We start from the raw sequence: 9,807 nt of genomic DNA on the forward strand, positions 1-9,807 counted from the left end.
GGATGCTTTTGAGCTGTGGTGCTGGAGAAGAGTACTGAATGTACCATGGACTGCCAGGAAAACAAACAGATTAATCTTGGAGAGGATTAAACCAAGCTACTCTTTAGAGGCAAGGATTCTGGGGCTTCATCTGACATACTTTGGACACGTTGCAAGGAGGGACAGGTCCTTGAAGAGGGACATCATGCTTGGGAGGGTGGAAGGACAACACAGGAGGGGAAGACCCTCTATGAGATGGATTGATTCGGTGACTGGGGTAATCAGGATGGGTGTGTCAGAGGCAGTGTGGTTGGCACAGGAGAGAGCAGGGTTCAGGGCTGTTGTGCATAGGGTCGCTATGAGTCAAAAACGACTCGACAGCACATAACGACAACAACAACAAGTAAATGAACTAATTCAACAATTAGAAACAAGAGCTCCAAAACCAGAAAAGATTGAATAAGCAGGAAATGTTTAAACTGTGCAAGGATAGTAAGCATTAATTGTATCTTTAACATCTTTCAGGCAGTATCTTGGAATGTCTGTTGCTTCATCCTGTGTCCACATTATAAGGAAGATATTTAAGAAGGAAGTAACTGGTAATTAAAGTCAGGAAACATAATGTGTATGACGTGTTGAATGGAAAACCAGTTTGTTCCGTAAGCTTTCATTCAAATTACAATTAAAAAAAAAAAAAAAGAATGAAGCAACAAAGGCCAAGAAGTAAGGAAACCTCCCCATTAGTGGGGTACACAATCTCTGTCCAGAGCAGAAAAAGTTCACAGCTTGTGTTCTTTTCAGTGTCCCACCAACTCCTTGGAAAACTCATTTGGTAAAAGGTCTAGTCTGCCAAGCTCAAGAGTCTGGCTGTATTCTGTAGGCAGTTCTAAAAATAAAAAAAGCAATCGAGTATACAGTGTCATGGGAACCATTGAGAAAGGAGAAATTCTTTTCCTTTAGAGAAATCAGAAAAGCCACAGGGTAGAGGTGACCCTTGAGCTGAACCTGCTCCGTGCTATTTCTACTTCATTTACTCACCTTTAAAAAGGTTACCCCTCTTGTGAAAATCACAAGAGTCCACAACTAAGGTTGCATAGTGGAATGTACTTGGGGTGGTGGGAGGGGTGTGTGTGGGGGGATTGTGTACTAGGGAGGGAGTGTTTCTTTTACTTTTCAAAGAGAAGAGTGAACTGCGGGGGTGGGGGAGGGCTAGGCGGGGAGAGAAGTGCAGCAATGAATGAATGGAAATCCAAAATCTCTGTAAATGTTCATTAAAATTATTTTTTAAAAAAGAAATCTGGAAAATAGACAACAGTCTGAAGAGATTCATAATTGTGCCCATTTTTTTAAAAAAGGTTAATATTTTAGAATATTATGGAATTAATTGAACAATATAATTAACATCGCATGCAAGTGAAATCTAGCTGATTAATATTCTTAAATGCCTGGAGCATTACCTGGATGGAAAACTATTAGGCATTCAAGCTGGATTCAGAAAAAGTCAGAGAACACTGTGTTGTCGTTGCTGATATCAGGTGTATCTTGATTTGAAAGCATAGACTAGAAATACCCTTGCCTGTGTTTTCTTGAATATGTAAAGACAGTTGACTGTGTGGATCAAAATAAATTATGGACTAAAGCATTGATAAGAATCAGAAAGGAAAAAAAAAAGGTTACCCCTGCCGTTTGGGTCAAAAATGTGACGATGAACAGCTCTTTCTACTCATCAGAGTTTTACAGTTTGTCTTCTTTTCAGCAGATCATTCCTCTGGGATCCTTTCTTTTTATTTATAGCTCTTTGTGCCGTTGCATTGCCAGATTTTAGCATGTTCTGGCAACAGTCTGGCATCCACATTTTCAGAAGGGCTGGAGCCGCTAGCATGACCTCTTGAAGAAAGCAGATAAACTGCAAGTTTCTTCAGAGTATGAACTGGGTAGTCTCATCTACCTGTCTGAATTCAAGGACTATAGCTAACGATGTGTTGCTGTCAGTTTGAACCTACTTTTACTTGAGAGGCATGATTAAGCAGTTTGAAATCAGTAAAGGTCAAATTATTTACCCCACAGAAAAACCGCTCCAGCCAGTTGTCATTGAGTGATGTCTAACTCATAGTAATGTCATGTCCTTCAGAGGAGAATTGCATTCTGCAGGGTTTTTATTAGCTGTGATTCTTCTGGAAGTGTATCACTCACTTCAGTTCAGAAGAATGTGCTTCTGAGAGTTGTACCTGAACTGTCAAGACTTTGATTCATAAGCAAGCATTTCATCATCCGCACTACCCAAAGTAACAGTATTTGTGAAGATTATGGACTACAACCGAGTACATCTTCAAAGACGTGCAGCCAGAATGCTCCTCAGAAGTTAAGATGGTGTGACTTCATCTCACAGTCTTTGGCCACGTTGCCAGGAGGAGCCAGTCCCTGGAGAAGGAACTCACACTTGGAAAATGAAAGGGTGAGCGAAAGAGAAGACCCTCAATGAGAGGAATTGGCACAGTGACTGCCAAAATGGGCGTGAGCCCAGGAGATGATGAAGACAGGAAAGGATCAAATAGTTTCCTTCTGTCGTGCATAGACTCACCATGAGTCAGCACTGACTCAACACCTAACAACCACCACCACCACTCAGATACTTTTATTTACTCCATAACCAAAATACCAAACTCAGGACCATCAAGTTGAATCAAACTCATAGCGCCTCTGCATCCACTCTCTGAGGCTGTAGATCTTTGACTGCCCCACTTTCTCCCTCAGAAAATTGGTGGATTAGAATTGCCAGTCTTTATATTAACTGTCCAAGACGTTACCCACTACACCATCAGGTCTCCTAATACTTGCATCAGGGAAACTAATAAACACTACAAATTGGGCCTTTGCCCCCTACACAGGCAGTTGTTAAACATTCACCAGCACACAACTGGTTCTACCAGATTTTGATTACTCCCACCTTTTACTCCCCAACTATTTATTGTGATTTGAAATACTGATCTCTTGAAATTCTTTATTATGGAAGAGCATTAATAATCCTGATCAGAAGGGGGGGAAGTTTAATTTTAACCTGGTTTTATTTACTGTTGTTGTTGCTGTTGTTTTTATGAGTCATTGAGTCACCTGTGACTCATGGCTTCCCTATGCATGATAGTCTGAATCTTGCCCTATCCTGAGCCGATCTCACCATCTCTGATAGACCTAATCCTATTTCTCCAGTCACTGAGTCAATCCATCTCATCTTGGGTCTTCCTCTCCTGCACTGTTCCTCCACCCTTTCAAGCATGATGGCCTTCTCCAAGGATTGGTCCCTCCTGCCTAAATGCGCCAAAGTGTATGAGACAGAGTTTCAAAATCTTTGCCTCCAGATAGCAGCCTGGTTTCACTCTCGCCAGGACAGAACTGTTTGCTTTCTGGGAAGTCCATGGTATGTTCAACACTCTCTCCAGCACCACAACTCAAAGGCCCTGGTGTCACAGCCTCTTCTAAACCCAGCATGCACATCCAGCAGTTGTTTGCTGATGTAGTTTTTCAGTCAGTTTTGGATAATCTTCAGTAGGATCTTGATTGCATGTGATATTCGTGATATTGTTTAATATTTTCCACAATCTGTTAGGTCACTTTTTTTAATGGGAATAAATGTAAATCTCCATTTAGTTGGTCAGGTGGTTGTCCTCCAGATTCCTTGGTATAACCTGGTGATCATGTCCAGAGCACAATCTATTTGTTGAAATATATCAATGGGTGTTCCAGCAATTCCTGGGGCCTTTTTTTTTTCTGCCAGTTCCTTCAGAGACGTTTAAACTTCCTACTTCATCACCATTGCCTCTTGATCATATGAAATTCTTCTGTGTCAGCCACTTCTTTTTGGTATAGTAACTCTGTATTCCTTCCACATTCTTTTGATGGTTCCTGGGTCATTCAACATTCTGCCCTCAGCATCCTTAAGTATTGCAACTTGAGGTTTTAATTTGTTCTTCAGTTTCTTCAATTTAAGAAATGCTGAGCATGACCATCCCTTTTGACTTTCTGAGCTCACCGTACATCTAAGACAAGTGTCACATTTCCAGGCATCAATTTCCTTATCTGTTAAATGTGAGGGATTAACTAGACTCAATCCAGTATCCCCAGGTCCTAGGTTTTCTGCTCCCTACCCCATAAACACACATACAGAGGAAAACAGGTTAATTATTTTTTCAATATTTCTAAAAAGAAAATACAATCATGTTTAGTTTCCTGAGAAGTCCACAGAGCTCTGGTGGCCCAGTGTTAAGAAGTTCCACTTCAATCCCAAAGGCACATGGTTCAAATCCACCAACTGTTCCATGGGAGAATGGGAAATCTCTTCCCATGTATTTTTCTGCCTCTGAAAATTCACTGGAGAGTCAGCTACAAGTCTCTCTGACTCAACAGCAGAGAACAAGTACAATGTAACAGGTGAATTGTGTTTGGTAGTGAAAATCTTTCAACCTGTGAGACACACAGGGGTGGGGATAAAATAATAAAAAGAGGCTTTGAAATGGTCTACACTGAGAGTCTTCTGTTCCATTCTTTTCAATCTAATATACTGAGCACCTGAAATGGAAAAGTCATTGCTGGGCATTGTTACCATGTTGCATAATACAGACTTCCTGCCACTGAGGTGCTTACAGACTAGAGAAACAGTTAGACAGGTGAGCATGCAACATAAACAGGATACGAGCTCGGGAGATCAGAGGCAGGCTTTAGGAGAGCATGGAGCAGGTAGGTAACACAGTGTTAGGACCCCAAGGAGAGTTTCTTGGGAAAGGAGACAGCTAACAGAAGTTCAGATTCAGGGGTCAACATATGAGGGGCATTGGAGGACTGTAGTAATTGAGAGTAGCTGAAAAGTAAGGTTCAAGTTGCTGGAACTGCAAACTATATTGTTGCTAGTTGAGTTCAAAGTCAAGCTCTGACTCCTGTTAAACACATGAGCTACAGAATAAAATACTACCCTGTCCCGCACTATCCCTGAGGTCAGCTGAAGAACACACTGTTGAGATCCATAGAGTTTTCATTGATTAACTTTCAGAAGAAAAGCCAGATTTTTCTTCCTAGTTTCTATTTTGTCTTAGTCTGAAAGCTTCGCTGAAACTTACTCAGTACCAAAGCAATATGGGGTTTTTTGGGGTTTTGTTGTGTGTGGGGGTTCAATCTTTTACTAGTTTGTTTTCATAGTTTGAACACATTCTTTTTCACACAGGATCTTTCTCATTTCCTTCACATACACACCCCCATCAAATTGTATGACCCTATGATTAATACTCCTTCCCGACCCATCCTCACCCCTCTGCTTCCACCCCCTACCCCTTTGGATACTCATTCTCATTTTACTCTACAATGATGGTTTTATACAGTATTTGTCCTTATGGGACTGAGTTAGTTCACGCATCATAATGCTCTCCAGTCCTTCCCAAGTTAGGTAGTGATTTATAAAATAATTACACCTGTGTGCTACCTAGTATTCCATTGTGTGAATGTGAAACAATTTCTCAGTCCATTCCATTGTGGTTGCACATTTGGGCTGTTTCCATGTTCTTGTGATGGTGAATAACGCTGCTATGAATATTGGTGTTCAAGTCTCCCTTTGAGCCTCAGTTCTCATTTTCTCAGAGTATATTCCAAGCAGTGGAATAGCTGGGTCATATGGAATTTCTATGTTCAGCTTTTTGAGGAAGCGCCAAGCTGCCTTTCAGAATGTTATAAGAATTCCTATCTCAACACATCCTCTCCAACATTTATTACTTGTGTCCTGTCAAAGCAATATATTTTGTCATCTGACAGATGAGTGATATTCAAGGTGTTTTGGCAAAAAACCAAGCCTGGATCTCGTGCATGGAAGGCAGGAATTTAACCACTGAACCACCACTGCCTCCATGAAAGGTATATTTATTGTTGCTAGTTGCTGTCAAAACAGCTTCAAATTGTAGTGGCCCCATGTGACAGAGTAGGGCTTCCCCAGAGGGTTTTATGGCTGTAATCTTTACAGACGCAATCCTCAGGCCTTTCTCCCAAAGAACTGGGTTCAGGTCACCTATCTTTCCGTTAACGGTCAAGTGTTTATCTATCTGAACCACTTTGAAGAGGATATTTTCTAAAAAATAAAAACAAAACACCTCAAACTCTTTGCTTTTGAGTTTAAACAGACATGTAGCTGACCCTCAATTGGGTTTCCTGAGGCTATAAATCTCATGAGAGGAAATAGTCCATCTTTGGGCAGTTAAATTTCCAAAGAGGGACACTGTCTTTGAGTTCTCAGCACAATTCCATATAGTCCATATATACCACCAGAACTCCTTTGGGAGGGCATAGGACCTGTATACCAGGTAAGACAATTCTGAAGTTATTCTTAAAAGTACCTGGAAAGCCACTGAAAAGCAAACAGAGTCATTTGAGCTTTACAAAATTCATTTAGGCTGGTGTACTGAGAACAAAAAGAAATGCTGGGAGCTGGGAAACCTTTTACTGCAATATGTCCACTCACCATAGCAAACCTCAAAGAGATTCAGTTGGCCTCCAGAGATACTGTTCTCAGGTTACAACCAAGTTAGCAACCTGGTTGAGGATATTAGTAAACCACGTCCTTGCCAGCTAAAATTAAGTCAAAGGCAGCGAGGTGGGGGTGGGGAATGCTTTCAAGGGCGGTTGTTCAACAGGAAATGTTCATCCTCCTTTTATAAGACCTGGAAGTGCAGAAACACAGAACCAAGCAAATTTCTGCTTAGCCATCTTGCATTTGTTTCTGACCAAAGTTACGAGTACAAAGCTACACATTCCACATCACTAGAGAAGTTTTAAGGTATGGTATTTTTAAAATCTACTAAAATATTTCGACAAACAGATGTCGCTTTGTACAATGTCGTTCATTTATACTAAGAAATTTGGCCAACCAATTGGAAGAGATCCATATTTGTACCCATTCTTCCCAAAAAAAGATTGATCTAGGATAATAAAACAATATAATTGATATCATACAAGTAAATTCTTGCTGTAGATTATTCAAAACTGGCTAGAGCAATATATCAACAGATAACTACTAGAAATTTAAATTTTATTCAAAAGAGGTCATAGAATAAGAGACATCCTAGCTGATGTCAGATAGCTCTTGGCTGAAAACAGAAAATACCAGAAAGATACTTACTTCTGGCTTATTGACTATGCAAAGACACTCAACTGTGTGGAACATAATAAATTATGTATAACATTGAGAAGAATGGGAATCCCAGAATGTTTAGTTCCACTCATGTGGAACCTGAAACAGTCTGAATTAAGGGAACACTGCATAGTTCAAAATCAGGAAGATGTGTGTTAGGGTTGTATCCTTTCACCATACCTGATCAATCTGTAGGAAGCTCTGGTGGCCTGGTGGCAAGGAGTTGCACTGCCAGCCCAAAAGTTTTGAGTCTTCCAGAAGTTACACAAAAGAAAGATGGGGAATTTCCTCCCTGTGCAATTTACAGCATTTGAAACCCTGCTGGAGAATCAGTTATGAGTTGGTTCCAACTTGATGGCACGTAACAACAATGACAACATTTCAATATAATCAAATAATTAGAAAAGTTGGACTATATGAAGAATGTGGCATTGTGATTGGAGGAAGGTGCATACCTTCACATGCAGATGACACAACCAACCTTCGGACCTGGAAGAGAAAAAGACTTAAGGCACTTACTGAAGACACTCATAGACTACAGGTACTCCGTGGTAGAAAGATATGGTAGTCTGCTTCTGTAACAATTACGACCAAGGAAACTCAGCGAGGCACTTCTACTGTTACATGGAGTCATTAGAAGTCAAAATTTACTCTACAGCAGCCAATAACACAACAACTCATTAAAACATCTTTCAAATGCTCTATAATCCCGTCTATAAACTCAACATATAATAAACACAAGTAATTAGACTGAGAACACTGGTAATATAGCATAAACACACTATTGTTGCTGTTGTTGTTGTTATTCTTAGGTGTCATCAAGTCAAGTACAACTAATCGTGATGGATCTGAACCCAGTGCTAGCCTGGGCCACCCTCACACTTCCTAACACACTAAACCCTTTTGCGGCAGCCACTGTGTCAATTCACCTGCTTGAGGGTCTTCCTCTCCTTTGCTGACCCTCCACCCTTCCCAGCATCGTGTCGTGTCCCTCTCCAAAGAATAGCAATATGAAATGAAGTATGTGAGGCAAAGCCTCATTATCTTTGCCTCTAAGGAGCACTCTGGCTGCACTTTCTCCAATACATATTTGTTTGTTCTTTTGGCAGTCCATGGGATGTTCAATGCTGCTCTTCAACACCACAGCTCAAATGCATCAATTCTTCTGTCATCCTTATTCATTGTTCAGCTCTCAGATGCATAGCAAGTGATCAGAAAGAGCATGGCCTGAATCAGACACATTTTAGTCTTCAAACTGACATCATTACTCCTCAGTCATTTGGAGAGGTCACTAACTTCAGACTTTCCCAGTGAAATGTGTTTCCTTATTTCCTGACTGCTGGTTCCAAGGTATTAATTGTGGATCCAAGTAAGATGAAATTGTTGATAGTTTCAATCTCTTCTCTGTCCATCATGATGTTGCCTATGGGTATAATGGTAAGAATCTTTGGGTTTTTTTTACATCGAGATGCAATTCAATGCAAATAAACACACTTGAAGAAAGAAAATCATCCCTTGCCTATTTCCATCCTAATGGAAGAAGAAGATACGTGCACTAAGAAGATGTATGCTTTTCTCTCCATGTTGATGTTGTTGTTAAGTACCTTCAGGTAGGAACTGACTCACAGCTGACCCTTCCAACGGTCTTCAGAGGCAGTCAATGGAGCAGCTGGTCAATTCACATCAAATGCCTCTCTCTCTCTGTAGCTTTAGTATTTGCATCTATCAAATAGATGTTATGTATCATATTCAAGTACTTAATTATTTTCATTCTCTCACCACTCTCTTTAAAAAATAAAAGTTAATGAGTCTCTTCTTCCCAGTTAAATACCATGCTACTCTTTTGAAGACTACTGTCCCTAGGGATAGGCCTTAGTGTCCCTCACTTCAAAAGCTTTTATGCCTCCCTAATAGCATTCCAAGGAGCCTTGGTAACATAGTGGATTAAGAGATGGACTGCTAATGGAAAGAAAAGTCATTCACATCTGCCAGCTACTCTTTGGGGAAAATGATAAGGTAGTCTGCTCCCATAAAAATGTATAATTTCAGAAACTATATGGAGTCGCCAGCGGGTCGCTGAGTTGGAGTTGATTCAACAGCAGCTAGTTTGGTTGAGAATGCAATCCCTGTACTTTCTCCTTCATTCTCAATACAACTAGGCAGATGTAAGGCTCACTCCATAAATATTTGTTACTGTTGTAGTCCAAATCACACTTACCCTAGGGGCACACTAGAACTGCCCCACGCGGTTTCCAAGGCTATAAACAAGGAAGCAATGTGCCATGCCTTCAAACAGTTCACCTTTCCATTAGCAAGTGACTTTTTAATCTTTGCACCACCAGGGATCTTTAAAGATTTGTAATGGTGGTCAAGACAGTGTGGTACTGGTACAGTGATAGACACATAGATCAATGGAATAGAAATGAGAACCCAGAAATCAACTCATCTACTTATGGTCAATTCATTTTTGACAAGGGGACAAAATCAGTTAAGTGGGGAAACAAAAACCTCTTTAACAAATGGTGTTGGCAAAATTGGCAAACTATATCTATATCTATCTCTATCTCTCTCTCTCTATCTATCTATCTATATTATATCTATATCTATCTCTATCTCTATCTATATCTATATCTATATCTATATCTATATCTATATCTATATCTATA

Source organism: Elephantulus edwardii, unplaced genomic scaffold (genome assembly GCF_000299155.1).
Source record: "Elephantulus edwardii isolate Elephantulus edwardi_28Jun2011 unplaced genomic scaffold, EleEdw1.0 scaffold00028, whole genome shotgun sequence".
NCBI lineage: Eukaryota > Metazoa > Chordata > Mammalia > Macroscelidea > Macroscelididae > Elephantulus > Elephantulus edwardii.